This window comes from Scomber scombrus, chromosome 11 (assembly GCF_963691925.1).
Source record: "Scomber scombrus chromosome 11, fScoSco1.1, whole genome shotgun sequence".
Classification (NCBI taxonomy): Eukaryota; Metazoa; Chordata; class Actinopteri; order Scombriformes; family Scombridae; genus Scomber; species Scomber scombrus.
In genome coordinates this window covers 19682617-19698225 of record NC_084980.1, presented here as the reverse complement: position 1 = coordinate 19698225, position 15609 = coordinate 19682617, and positions in this window count along the sequence as shown.

The following is a 15609-nucleotide window of genomic DNA, read 5'->3' as shown; positions in this document are numbered from 1 at the left end:
AGAGTGTGAGTGTGTGCCATGTACAGCAAGCATCAGGTGGGTAATTTCGCACTATTGTGCCCACTCCTACCTCTCCATAACAAAGACACAGCCTTGTTAATTCTCAGAAAGTCAGTTTGTGTTTATGCAGGTATCAATGTCAAGCAGCACAACAACAAACAAGGCGAAAAACCGTATGAATAAAAACTAGAACAAGTCAACCTACATGAACACATGAGGTGGGAACATAAACAGAAATGCAAAGCTACTGAGCTGACTCTCCTCCAAATGAGCTCTGACGACCAGTTTGTGCATGTAAGGATAGCTGAGCAGTAATGGTAGTCCTTGTGCTAATGGGAGGGCTGTTCTGTTGAGAAGTTGTTACTGTCAAAGATGAAAAAGTAACCGAAGCCTCCTCTCTGTCTCTACGGTGCCATAAATCTCCAAACGTCACTCACAGCATCCTCCCAAAGAGATAGTTTACACCAAACAGATCAAACTGTCTCATATGATTAAACACAATACTACTCAGTCCCCTATTATTGTGCATCTTTCTTAAATAATAGTGACAAATCTTAGTAATGTATGCAAATATCTTGTATGTGTGTCAAAACTTTGGAACAAGGCAGCAGAGGAGGGTGCAACGTCCCTGAAAATAAGCCCACAATAATTTCTAATTGACAGCTTCAGAAAAGAAACCTAACTTTTCTTCATTCCCTGTTTGGGCTTCTCTCCCCTGTGTCGCCTGTGAAAAGACGAGTTCTGGTCTTTTATACGTTTCAAAAGGCAGCAGGGGTCCATCTTAAGTTGAATCTTGAAAATGATCATCGCTGTGGCTGAGAGCAGCGACTGCCATTTCAATTCATGACTGTGTACTTTGTTACCGTTCCCTTGAGACCTGGGGTTTGCTTTTCTCTTGCGACTTCAAAACCCCAAAGGAAAATGGAAGACTTTGATTGCAAACATATACCTAGAAAGGTTAAGGTGTACTCTCATTCTTTAACTCAGCTCAAAAAGAAACACACACCCTGCCTTAACGCACATAGGCTGCAGCTGTAAGGCATGTTTTCAACAGCCTGTTAAACAGAAAGTGAATTCCTCCAAACATGTTTTAACCTTGACATCTGCCAAGCATCTGTTTCATTACATTACAAGCTGCAGACTGGTCAAGTCCAAGCTTCGGAGACAGACCAAATTAAAAACACATAAACTCCTAGATAAAAAGCCTACAGCAGTGATAATGATCAGTCCTGCAATTTTCCAGCGATTTTCACATCGCTGTATACCCCCAGACGCTGCAGTCCATTGATTTTTAAGTAAAGTAAATAATAAGCAAGATAAAAATGAGTGTGAGGGAGAAAAGAAAGTGTACTACCAACAGCACAGAGAATACTCGAGGGACCTGTCAGGACGTTTCTCTGTAGCAGAGACTGATGGAGAGTAAAAGCAGGTTTTCATCCACTGTGTTGATGCTCCTCTCTATGGATTATTATAAGGATAGTTTGACATTTTGGGAAACACTATTATGCGCTTTCTTGTTTTGATAGAGATTAAAGATCAATACTTATGTCATATTTGTCTTTAAATATGAAATTACAATGGTAAGCTTCATAGGTATCATGCTCATTAAACTTGAGGGAGCATTTAAATATCTCTTAATAATATAAAATATTTAATTAGTCATTTTTTTCTGTATATTTTTATTCATATTTAACTCTACCTACTACACACAGACCCACAGCTGACCCAGTAGCTACATGTTTGTGAGTGTGAGTATGTGATATAGTGTTTACAAGTGCAATTCAATAATAGTACTGATGGGGGGAATGATTGATGATAAACATAAATGCCTAAGCATAAAATTAATGGTAACAACATAGTTTGGTGGGAACATAAAAAATTGTAAATGTGGTCCTCTGGTTAGCTTAGGATGTTTTAGGTTAGCATAAAGTCTGGAAAGAAGTTGACAGAGAAAAATCTTGTGTGTTCAACCAATATAAAAACAACAATTTGATGTTACTTTGAATATAGTGACGCTAGCTGTTTTCTCGTTTCCAGTGTTGCTAAAAGCTAAGCTGTCCAGCTGCAGCTGTAGCCTTACATATGACATAAGAGTGGTATCAATCTTCTTATCTAACTCTCTACAAGAAAGTGAATAATATGTGAAATTAGTCCTTACAAAGACCAGCATGTAAGATTTAATGGCATCTAGGTGGTGAGGTTGTACAGTAGATTGCCACCTGACTGAATATCCCTCCCCCTCTCTTCCATATGTGTAGGAGAACCTATGGTTGCTGCAGAACTCACTAAAAAACACCAAAGGCCCTCATTATAGCCAGTGCTTGGTTTGTTTGTTGTGGGTTAATGTAGAAACATGGTGGGATCCTTGGAAGAAGACCCGCTCCCAGATATAAAGGGCTCATTCTAAGGCAACAAAACTATGATTTTCAGGTGATTAAACACTTATTAAAGCATGCTTTTGAATATTATATTCCATTTCTGTCAAGTATGTTCCACTACATGCCACTAAGTTTATACACTGGATCTTTACAGCAGTTTTTTCATATTGAATCAATCTCACATAAGGAGGAAAAAAGCATTTTGTGCATTGTGCGCACAGTACCTATGTATTATTGAAGAATGTATTGGTGTTACAGTAAAGCCTTTCATCAGTGAAGAATAAAAAGAAAGATAGGCTACATGATACGTATGTACCTCGGGGGCATTGAATAAGTCATCAGGTTGTGAGTGAAACAGAAAAAAACACATTGAGTCTATTCTTCTAAGGTTGCTGCTGGAGAAATGAAGATGGCAAAATAAGATGGCTTTGCCAGTTATCCTTGTTTTGCACAGACGATGACGGTGTGTTGCTTTCACAGACAAAGGATATGTCATCTTGTTTCGGCTCTCCTTTCTCTTCTATTCTGCTGCAGCAAACTATTGACCTTCAGTAAATGTATTGTGAACTTCAAAATTCAGAAGAGAGGGACATAGGACTACAGTATGTGAGTCATCTACTTACTGCTTGTCCTGGCTATAATCCTGCAGTGGAAACACGTTGTTTTCCCCCACAACTATTTTATTTTCTGCCAAATGTTCTTATACAGAAGCAACACCCAAGGCAAATGGGTTTTTTTATCCATGTATAGCAGAATCAGCTACGCCTGAGATTATAAGAGGTATGAGGCTTTCATTTGATGCAGTGAAAGCCTTGAAGATGGAGCAATCCTGTGTTCAGCATAAACGTGTGGCGTGTTTGACAGCAGTCTGAGAGTATTTGGGTCAAAGAAATGTGGAGAGTCTGACCTGTGATGTCTGTTTCTATCTGACATCAAGCGCTGAAGAGTTAAAGATGTAGCAATGATGAGAAATTCATAGTGAGAGGAATATTCTGGGCAGCGGCAGATGCTTCAAAAGCAAATGCTCAGCAATGTGTGTGTGTGTGTGTGTGTGTGTGTGTGTGTGTGTGTGTGTGTGTGTGTGTGTGTGTGTGTGTGTGTGTGTGTGTGTGTGTGTGTGTGTGTGTGTGTGTGTGTGTGTGTGTGTGTGTGTGTGTGAGTTTATGTCTGTGTGTGTGTATTCATCCATACATAATATGGTCAATACCATTGAACTCCACAGGGCTCCAACTCTGTCCTAACATGCTTTTATAAATGCCTTGTGCTCAAAATAGAAAAAAGGAGAAATGGTCTTAAAACAAGCTTTAAAGAGCAGAAAAATTAACATTCACCCCTCTATGAGGTGAGATAAAGTAGACTGAACTGTAGATTAATTCCTGCAATCCACTTCAATTTAGTTTTCATTAAAAAGTAGAAGCCACTACAAGTTTGTTAAGTACTGTATGTGAATTTTCAAAAGTAGCATTAAAAATGATTGTGGTGAAGCCCAGTCCCATTCTTTTGTAAAAGTAGGAAAACAATTTAAATTACAAATAAACCCTGAGGCAGAGAAGCACTTTGACAGCATCACTGCCTTTGAACACAAAAAAACATTTGTATCCAAAGGATGAAAAAAAGTCCACACACTTGAAAGAAGTGTGTCATATTTTCATTTTAAAGATGCCATCTGATATTTCTCTTTACTTTGTTTTAAATGTTAAAGGACTGGTTTGATGTCTTTGTGCTGCTGAGGGAATTTTTCCTACAGAGTCTCCTAAAATATTTTGACAACAGCCCCCTTGAGGCTAGAAACATTTCAGACTTGACTAGCTCCTTGTTGTATTTAACTCTGAAATGACATGAAATTGGATGCATGAGATATGAGCAAATTTGTGAATTTACAAGCTAGAGTATACATTTCCAATGCAACCTGTGCCAGAAAACAAGCTCTCTGTTGTTGACTGTAGCTCACTCAACAAGCAGCACATCAAATGCCACAGAAATACACTTCAATGGCTATGTTTGCCATCTTTGCCATCTGAATATCTGTACTTCATATTTGCCGATTTTATCTGTTGGGATTCTAGTTCAAACAGTGCAAAAATGTTACAGAATGTGAATATTTGAAAACCATTTTGATACAGCAGTAGTCATACTGAAGCAAACCACAGACACCCTCCGTGTGCTGAATCCAAAATGTGACTCAGGCAGTGCAACAGTGTGGCACTGCTGCGCCAATGGTGTAATGAATGTATGGAGTAGCTAATTTCAGTTAGCTTATTCACTGGCCCTGTTTTGTCCCTCATTGCCATTCATAGACTGCAGGTTTGATTGGAGGTAATGATATTCCCCCGCTCTCTGGAGGTGCAGGGTGCCTAGGCCTCGCTGAGCCACAGTCAGCACAAACCTCGCAATGCTGACTCAAGCAGTGGAGCAAACGCCCACTGGGTCTCCCTCGCAGCTTCCAAGGCCAAGACTTAGCGCGGAGCCGGTTGAAGCAAGTCAGCTAAAATCGTTGTCCAAAAGACCCAGAGGAATGTCAGCTGAATAACAATAATGGAATTTGGTGTCTTTTGATGATTGCGATCCACTACCACCCGAGAGCTGTCTCTGACTCCTTCACCCCCAACTCCCACCGTTTGTTTATCTGTGCATCTGTCAATTTACTTCCCTTTTCTCTTTCGCTCGCCCTGTCAGTCTCACTGTAAGTCTCCATCTGTCCATGTCTGTGTTTCTACGTCTCTAGTCCCCCCTCTCTGCCCAATGTATCTTCGTGAAAATATCCAACATAAACCACAGCTTTCCCTCATTCCTACTCCATCATCCTTCTTTTTGCTGTGAGTCAACGCTGACAAACAGCAGGTGTCTTCAGATTTACCCATGGGTCTGATCTCTGCTGGCAGAGCCGCCGAGCTGCGACAGATCGATGACAAAGCCTGTCAGGGCAGCTCACTGTTATATAAGGCTAGATTGCATCTGAAAGACCATGAGCCATGCGGTTAATGAATTAAAGAAGTGGCCAGCCAACATTGATCAGATCAGCTGACAACCATCAATATGTTTCTTTTTTATGGGGGTTTATGGGTGAAGAAAGTGATTGTTGAGAGATGTAACCAGTGCCTGTTTTGCATTCCTGCTGCATGTCTGACTTACTCTTTACTTAATGGCAATGAAAATCTGTTCAAAGTTAGACTTCTTTTGCTGAACAGCACCCACTGCAGTCACAAGTGGTGGTTTCATGAAATAGGATAACATATAGAAATATATTCAATTAAGTTAAAATTTTTGCATATGCAAAGTAAAACATGCACAAAACTTTCAAGAAGAGTCCAACTTTGGTGAAGTGAATTTGCAGTGTAGTCCAAATGAAAACCATCTTGACAGGGTGACCTTTGATGGAACTCAGAAACTAAGAGCTACTGTATCATATTAACTGTGCTGCACCATCCAATTTTATAAAACTCTGCTCTGTTCTATAAAACTTTGAACTACTTCAAAACTGTGAAACAGGATTTGATGGGCAACCCTGTCTCCTTGAAATTGTGCTCATATACTAACCTTGACCAAAGTGCTGTGTCTTGTATGCCCACCATCCATCCTGACCCCCTCCCTGACACTGTAATATGTAATGCTTAAATCACTGGAAATATTGTTACTTGTGAATATAATCCATACATCTGCTACATATTGTGTTAACTCATTCTCCCTTTAGCGACTGAACTAGCTAGAAATTAGCAAGCAGCAATCAGCTCGGCACATATAAATGTTGGATAGCCTGTAAATCTTGTGATATGAAGAGTCCCATGGGATATTTTTGGGTTAGTAGCTGAAAGTGAAAAGCAATTTATCTTTCTATTTTTGGAACTTTTTCACAGTCCCATTGATTGCTATGCCATTATAGGTTTTTAATGCATGTCTTGGTGTTTAATTTGGAGAACCTGTTGGAAATATCTCTCTAATTATGGGGAAACTCATGCTGCATTTGTTATGAGAAGGTTCGATAATTGCCATTCACTCTTCATGGGTTAGCCACCAAGCTAGCCTGGTGGGTTATCATGGCTGGTTAGCACTTTCATCTTCTCAACAAGTTGTAGTAGCGTCCTAACTGCCCATGCAAGTAATTTTGAAAAGAAAGACTACACCTTCAAAAAATTGTCGTTGAAATCAAAATCCAGCTCCTGTCACTCAAGTGGATGGCTATAATAAGATAAAGTAACCAGATTTATTGGATGAAAACCGGTGAAATCCAATGATGGATGGAAACAGACATCACAGGTCAGATTCTCCACATTTCTTTGACCCAAATACTCTCAGACTGCTGTCAAACACGTCACATGTTTATGCTGAACACAGGCTTACTCCAACTTCAGGGCTTTCACTGCTTCAACTGGAAGCCTCATACCTTTTATAATCTCAGGCGTAGCTGATTTTGCTGTACATTAATAAAAATAAATAAATAAAAACATAGCATTTGCCTTGGGTGTTGCTTCTGTATGAGAACATTTGGCAGAAAATAAAATAGTTGATAGGGGAAAAAAACATGTTTCCACTGCAGGATTATAGCCAGGACAAGCAGTAAGTAGATGACTCACATACTGTAGTCCTTTGTCCCTCTCTTCTGCCTTTTGAAGTTCACAATACATTTACTGAAGGTCAATAGTTTGCTGCAGCAGAATAGAAGAGAAAGGAGAGCCGAAACAAGATGACATATCCTTTGTCTGTGAAAGCAACACACCGTCATCGTCTGTGCAAAACAAAGATAACTGGCAAAGCCATCTTATTTTGCCATCTTCATTTCTCCAGCAGCAACCTTAGAAGAATAGACTCAATGTGTTTTTATTCTGTTTCACTCACAACTGGATGACTTATTCAAAGCCCCCGAGGTACATACGTATCATGTAGCTTATCTTTCTTTTTATTCTTCACTGATAAAAAGCTTTACTGTAACACCAATACATTCTTCATAATACATAGGTACTGTGCGCAAAATGCTTTTTATTGTCCTAATGTGGGACTGATTCAATATGTTTCAAACGTAAGAAGGTTGTGAAAAAACTCCTTTAAGGCATAGTTTAACATTTTGGGAACAATGTCTATTTGCTTTCTTGCTGAGAGTTAGATAAGAAGATTGATACCACTCATATCTTAAGATGACCAGATTTCTGATGCATTATGAAAGACAACGCAAACAGACACAGTGATAGACAGAGAAAACAACTAAATTACAGAAACACTACAGATGTGACGAAGCAATCTGATCTACATAGCCATTAAGTGGTCCCGGTAGTCTGGGTAGAACAAGAGCAGATAAGAAGTTGGGAAAAATTGAGAAACAAAGACAATAGCATATGTGAAATACTTAACAATATAATAAAGAGATAAAATAATGATGAGATTGGTTACTACATGAGAGTCTTATACCAACCTAATCTGTATAATCTAGCTATGTTGGTGTGTGGGATGTTATTCTCTTTGAAATGCATAACCTTCGTGATCCATCTCTGACTAAGCAGTGTCTCAGATGTGTTCCATTAATTAAGCCCCCCACTGCCCCCCTTTAGGAACTTGCAGGCCAATAACCTCGTCAAACATGCATCCTCACTGATGGTCACATTTGGGCATTTTTCCTGCAGAGTGGCTGCTGCCCTCTGTATCTCTTCACACTGAAGTTCCCTTTTCAAAAGGAGACTATGTACATCTTTTAAATTATCTGGTGTGCTTTCCCCATGCTTGCAAGTAGTTCACAGCTGCAGTAAAGAATGACTGGCATGTTTTGAGAAAGCTCTCTTTAGATATTGCTCCATTTTTCTATAGCTCTCCAAGGCACAGCGGTCCTGGCCTTTAAGCGCTGTGTCAATGAATACATTAAAGTTTCCATGGACAAAGTTCAGTCAGTGGATCTTCAAACATCATTTGCAGGATAACAGGGCATTTGTCTTCAGAAAGAAAAAATGATTTCAATGGCACATACAATTACAGCACTCTTTCTAGAGCAGGGAGCATAAAAGGTTATGGTACACCTGGCCAACAAACTCAAAAGCTCTTCAGTCTTTCTACGCTGAGAATGAAAAAAAATATGTGGATATCTTTGTGACATTTGTACATTGACGATCCCAGCTTATTCAGTCTTTCAAAGTTTGTATTTTGATCGTCGGAGGAAAAGACCACAACTTTGTTTTACAGGTTATATATTTGTATGACCACCAGGATCTTTCCTAAAATTTCCTCTGTTTCTCCTTTCAATTTAACAAAATGAAGCTGTTTTGTTTCCACAGATGTGCTGCCATCATATGCATATTTTACAATCATGACTATTGACTATTGCCAAAAGCTTTACATTACCATTAGTGGATGCATCAATGGACAGGGACACAAATTCAACTTTCCCAGAAAAGGGGAACATATTGTGACCCTATTATAAGAGTACAAATAAATATTGGCTTCATAGAAATACACCCACATGTATCAACACAATGGCCAAGTAATGCTATATTAGAAGAAAATCAACATTTTAAGAGAAAGATTGTGTTTGTACTTCTTTCAAAAGTTGTAGTCTTCCTGCAACAGGTCAACCTTTATATCTTGACCCATCAAAGTTCAAATAAAGACAGAATGTGGTACAGTAGCCCCTTTTTTACTGTATAGGAATACTGAGGTGTCTCTCACTGGTCCCACAGCAAACGTAAGCAGCAGCTGCAAAAGAGTAATAAACTTTAATTAATCTAATGAAACAACAAAATTAATTCGGCCTTATAATGTGAAAAATAAAAAGGTGCCTATACAGCCTTGGCAGAGGAAGAAATAGCTTCTTAAATGTGGTGCAATTACTCTCCCACAAAGCTGCAGGATAAAAATATAGAAGGCTATTTATTAGGGTGAATGTGTTTGTAGGAAAATAGATTTGAGGTAAAGAAGCAGCCCTGTTCAACAGCTGAGCATCTCTGTGGGGTTTCTCCCCATGTTTGCGGTCTTGCTGTGATCTACCGCTGACATGAAGCATAATGAATGTTCATAGGACAACGAGGTGAGCAGCTATATTGCCTCACTTATTCATTAACAGCAATGCAGCAAAAGACTGCCATTACTGCCACATACAATTATAAATTTAAAACAGCATTGGCAATAAATTATGCAAACTAGACCATTGTCAAGAATTTGTGTGATTTTTTTTTCAAGCATTTTAAAACCAACAAATGGATTAAAATGCATGGACTTAATAATCTGTTAGCCACCTTTGTTCTAGATCAGCTGCAGCAGAAAACACATTTATATGCAATAATGCATTAGATGACTTAATTCAAAAACACACTGAGAGCTTACGCAGTGCTGACCTTTCAGATGACTCATTCTCTCTGCCTGTCACATTTGCTTTCTCACACACAACTTTTAGTCTCCCACACTGTTAATCATTTGCATTTCCACCATCTCACTGAAATAGCAAAATAATGCAGAGAGCAGAGTATGGTCTACAAAACATAATTGTCATCTGTAGCCCGAGAGCAGGGGCCTCAGCAGATTGCTTTAAGCAAACCCCTGTCAGTTTATGGCTACAGTGTACCTTTACTTTATTGGCTCACTCATATAAAAAAGCAATACTGAGAACAAGGCAAAGAAAATTAAATCCTATTCTTATATCGCTACTCTAGACCCAAATGGTGGAGAGGGAAGAGTTTTTAGTAAAGGCCACCAACCTCAACCAGCTGGCAGCACAGCAGACCACACTCAGCTCTGGCTCTGGGATCCATTTCTGTAGCACTTCATTGGTTGACTGAAAAGTGTATTTCCCAGCATGTTATTAATACATGTTCCGTCCATTAGTTTTGTCATAACTCTACTAACTATAAAAGATGGTTTCAGGATATAAATGTTTGTTCAGGCAAACTGCATGCTTGTTTATTGACAGAAAAACTTCATCTGGAGTTGTTTCATCAAACCAATGTCCCCCAAACCAGGAGCTGACCATGGACTGTTCATTTATAATTTACACATGTAGGTATGCTGCACTTGGATATAAATGTTCTCCATCTATCCATTTTCTTTACGGCTTATCCTCCAGAGGATTGCGGGGGTGCTGGAGCCAATCTCGGCTGACATTGAGCGAGAGGCGGGGTACATCCTGGACAGGTCGCCAATCAATCACAGGGCTAACATATAGCACAGACACACAACTGTTCACACCTACAGGCAATTTAGAGTTACCAATTGACCTAACCTGCATGTTGTTGGTGTGTGGGAAGAAGACAAAGTAGTCAGAGGTTCGAGCTCAGGACCATCTTGCTGTGAGTCGTCAGTGCTCACCACTGAACCACCATGCCGCCCATAGCATATAAATGTTCTGATGTGAATAATTCAGGAAAAGAATATCAGGGGAAAGTAGGGGCATTGGCAGGCATGTTGGGATAAATTGTTTGGGGAAGTAAAAACTGAAAGTAAGAAATAGAAGCTATATATTGGCTGATATTACCGCTCATGATTTGTGATATTGGGCTATACAAATACAAAAAAAGGGGGGAATAAATAAACAATATAAAGAAAAATAACAAGTGCTGTGAGTTCTGAGATTAGTTGGAGTCGGAGTATCACATAAGCACACATAGACACACTCCACACACTAATGTACACGGTCAGTACATTTGCTGTTTGGGGTGAATAAACACAGACTGCAAAAACACCCCAGCAGTCAAATCTATCTATCTATCTATCTATCTATCTATCTATCTATCTATCTATCTATCTATCTATCTATCTATCTATCTATCTATCTATCTATCTATCTATCTATCTATCTATCTATCTATCTATCTATCTATCTATCTATCTATCTATCTATCTAACTATCTATCTATCTAAAGGAGCAGGAGGGGAAAGGTTTTCATGGCAGATAAATCCATCAGTTATTTAGTAATTAACACAAAACAGGCAGTCGTGATAAACCAGTAGACTAAATGCGTTCCGCTGTGACAGGCTGAAAGGCGCTTATCTTATTATCATAATGTTTAAAATCCACAGCAATTATTCTTCACAGAGGCGTGAAATTGATTCCAAACATTTTCTTTTTCTCCTCCCCACACTGTTTGATCTCTGCTCCCTCGAGACGACCTTTGATCAAATTAAATTTTGAACAACGGCACTTCATGCCGCTTTTGCACATCACACCTAAATATATCAGCTTCATCTGTGATAAATTGGTCTGTATAATTTGGATTAAAAACAGTTTTTCTTGTTTCAGAAAGGGAGGTAGTCAAACTGACACAATCTTTATTGGTTAGATGGCTTAATTAAAACTGAGACCTTCATGAATGTTATGTGTGTTTCACAGGCTAAGATATTTTCTCAACAACTCTCCTATCAAGCGTCTGGCTAAGCTTTGATTTAAAACAACTCTGACAATCAGAGTGAGATGGGGACAGATTCATTCTCTCTGACAGTTGTAAGACAGGTACTTCCAGATGGTAGACATGTAACATTTCTTTTGTAGCACTGGGAGATCAGCGCCACCTGGTGGAAGCAGCTCTATAATTGTGCATCTTATTTGATGATCTTATTTCAATGCAGTTTCACTTTGTTAAAGACATTTTCTTGGACTGAGGCACAGTGAAGTAAATTAAAGATGTGAGACTTGATTTGTAAGTTTCCTTTAAATTCCTAATTTGTTCTGAAATAATCTTGCATAAAAATGGGATAGTTTCATTTTTAACGGTACCTTTTAGCAACACTTCTGGTTGCAACACTAAGAACTTATGAACACAACAGAACCGTCACTGTTAAATACTGTTTTTCTCAACTGCTTAACCTTTGTGTCGACCTCCCGGGTCAAATTGACCCCGTTTGTTTTGACTGTTCCTTATTTCCTCCCTGCCTTCCTTCCTTCCGTCTGTCCTTCCTCCCTCCCTCCTTCTCTCTTTCTTTCCTTCCTCTCTCTTTCCTCCCTTCCTTCTTTCCTTCCTCCATCCCCCTTTCTTCCTTCCTTCTGTCCTTCTTTCCTTCCTTCCTTCCCTTCCTCCTTCTCTCTTTCTTTCCTCCCCCCTACCTTCCTCCCTTCCTTCTGTCCTTCTTTCCTTCCTTCCTTCCCTTCCTCCTTCTCTCTTTCTTTCCTCCCCCCTACCTTCCTCCCTTCCTTCTTTCCTCAGTCCTTCTTTCCTTCCTTCCTCCCTTCTTCTTTTCCTTTCTCCCTCCCTCCCTCCCTCCTTCCTTCTTTCCTCCCTCCTCCCTTCCTTCCTTCCTTCTTTCCTCCGTCCTTCCTTCCTTCCTTTCCTTCCTCCCTTCCTTCTTTCCTTTCCTCCCTTCCTTCCTCCCTCCTTTCCTTCCTTTCTTCCTTCCCTCCTTCCTCCCCCTACCTTCCTCCCTTCCCTCTTTCCTCTGTCCTTCTTTCCTTCCTCCCTTCCTCCCTTCCTCTTTTCCTTTCTCCCTCCCTCCCTCCTTCCTTCTTTCATTCCCTCCCACCTCCCTTCCTTCCTTCTTTCCTCCATCCTTCCTTCCTTCCTCCTTTCCTTATTTCCTTTCCTCCCTTCCTTCCTCCCTCCTTTCCTTCCCTCCTTCCTTCCCTCCTTCCTCCCTCCTTTCCTTCCTTCTTCCTCCCTTCCATCCTTCCTTCTTCCTCCCTTCCTTCCTTGACTCGAGGACAACAGGAGGGTTAAGCACATTTTCTGAAACTCAGTTACATTTCTCAAAACATTAAGCGCACCAAATGGCTTTACCGCAATACTTAATTTGTCTTGCAAAAACACTGTCATGCACTCAAAACATTAACTCACATGTCAAAAGTGAATAATTTCATCCATGAGTTCATCATTGCCACCAAAATTTTCCTTAAATATATCATTATTTAGTTCAAGACAATCAAATATTTAAGGAACTCATTATCATTCACTCATACAAAACACTCAAAATAAGTATTTCTTTGTCATCTCTCAACGAGACTTACACAATACAGTAACCCAATATTCAGTGGCTAGTACAATAAAAATAAATATCTGTAATTACAAATTCATGTAATCCAGAAAAAAAAGAAAAAAAGAATCCCTCCAATTGCCCACTGGCCATCCAAGCACCCCTGTCTATCTAGTCCCATTTGCCCTCATACTCAAAAAAAAGAACATGTATCATGGTGCAGAATTTGCAGTAATGAGTCACAATTAGAAGCTAAATTCAACATTATGATTAGTTTGGCTTGCTGAATTTAAAGACTCTTTTTTTAAGACTCTTTTTTATGAAACCACCAGTATGAAACACTTCTATTTAAAATGTTATAGCAATTGGCACAAATATAGTATATATAAAATATGTATGCACATCATGTACACATGCATAAAAGCTCATGGAAATTGAATGTAATAATACACTTTTATGAAAACAACAAGAAATGCATACAATGATGTGAGAACATTTTCATTTGAGGATTGTGTCAAGGCAACAGAGAAAATGTTGAAATAAATTGAAAGTTTTTGAACAACAAAGTGAAATACACCTCCTGTGATTTATTCATTTATTTAACACAATCTTAGTAAGTCAGAAAACAGCAACTCTGCACCATCAGACTGAACTGCACAGCTGGCAATCTTGACTTCACCTAGTTTTAATTCCAGTACGACGGGAGAGCTCACCACAAGTCCAAACTTTACAGCACAACAGCTACAATTAGGAGCATACTTCCACAGGGCTTTCTTGAGTGCACGTTGTGTTCAGGTAGTCATTACTGAGCCCGGCTGCCTTTAAAACTGTCAGTACAGCAGCAGCAGCAGCAGCAGCAGCAGCAGTGTTCGTCTCCTTCAGGCGACAGCTGTGAGTTGCTGAAAAGTTTGTAAGTGAAAAGCAGACTTCAGTCGATGTAGCCCACGGCTGCAGTTCATTCCTAAAATATAATACTTCAGCTTCGGAAAATAATACACCACAGTTCGTTATTCAGTTATTCTTAAATAGAGACAGTCTGCTTTGTAAAAATGCTTTTAGTCATCAATAAAAGAAAACATTTGTGGTTTCACATGTTGCTGATTCAGATACAGGAACATGAACTTAAATTGATCACTGTTTATCTGTTGCAACACTGAAATGTGACATACTCTTAAAACACCACAGATATTACCTACTGTTGTGTGCATGGGCCTTAATCATATTTTATGGACAAATACCAGTTACTATAGGAACTCTTCTTTAATCAAGGGACAAAAAGCTGCTTTATTTAAATGATAATATGTTGTTTTTAGTTGAGGTTAGTTTTTGCTTCTAGCTCTCCATGCAAGTCAATAAAATATCCTCACAAGTTACAAAAAACAAGTGTTTGTGACTGTTGGATTTGGTTCAGGATTGAATGTGCAATGATCTCAGATTTCTTTTTATTATTACTCATAAACAAGACAAATGTTGAAAACTATAACACAAGTTTTCGCTTTGAAAAGATAAAATGATGTAGCATTTTTTACATGTAAGTTTTCACCACCAATGAAGTTGAATGTACCTATAAATGTAACTGAATATGTCTGCATGGCTAGACACCACTTTGGGTTGTTTTTTATTTATTTGTTTGGGATTTGGGTGAACTGACCCTTTAAGTATTGATCTTGGGAAATAATGAACAGAATACAAATATACTGCAGTGTACTTTCATTAAAAAAACACATTTGTAGTGACGTTTGATGTGCAAACATAAAAACAAGCTTTTTCATTATGGTGGCGGAACATGCCAGCTGGGACACTGACGTTTAAATACGTGCTACGTGTTAATTACAACAGCTGGTGACTGAAATGATGTGTACATTTACAGAATAGGTGGTGTTTTGCTGCTGTCATGAGGTTTCTTTATCTTTTGCAGCAAAGCAGATGTGTCTGTGAAATTAGCGTGTTGATGGTTTAATCTTTAGAAAGAAGATAAAGACTTTTTCAAATCTTTTTTATTTAGAACTTCATAAAAACTAAACAGATGAAGCATTATGAGGATTAGAGTTACAGAAAACTGTGGTAAACAACATTAAATACATTTATGGTAACTCAAATGGAAACAGAGAATGTACAACAGAGAGATTTTTTGGACCCGCTGACGCTACTCTATCACACATCTATACATACACCGCTTTTCTACAAACATACATACATGTAGTATTCAATCAACAAGTTTCACAAAATGTTCTGTACTGCTGGTAAAGTATCGGCCCCCTTTAATTGTTCTCCCTTTATAAAACAGAACAAAATTAGGAAACCCTCAGATTGTCTGAGAAAATCAAACTTACTATTTAAAAGCTGCAACTGTTTCTGATTC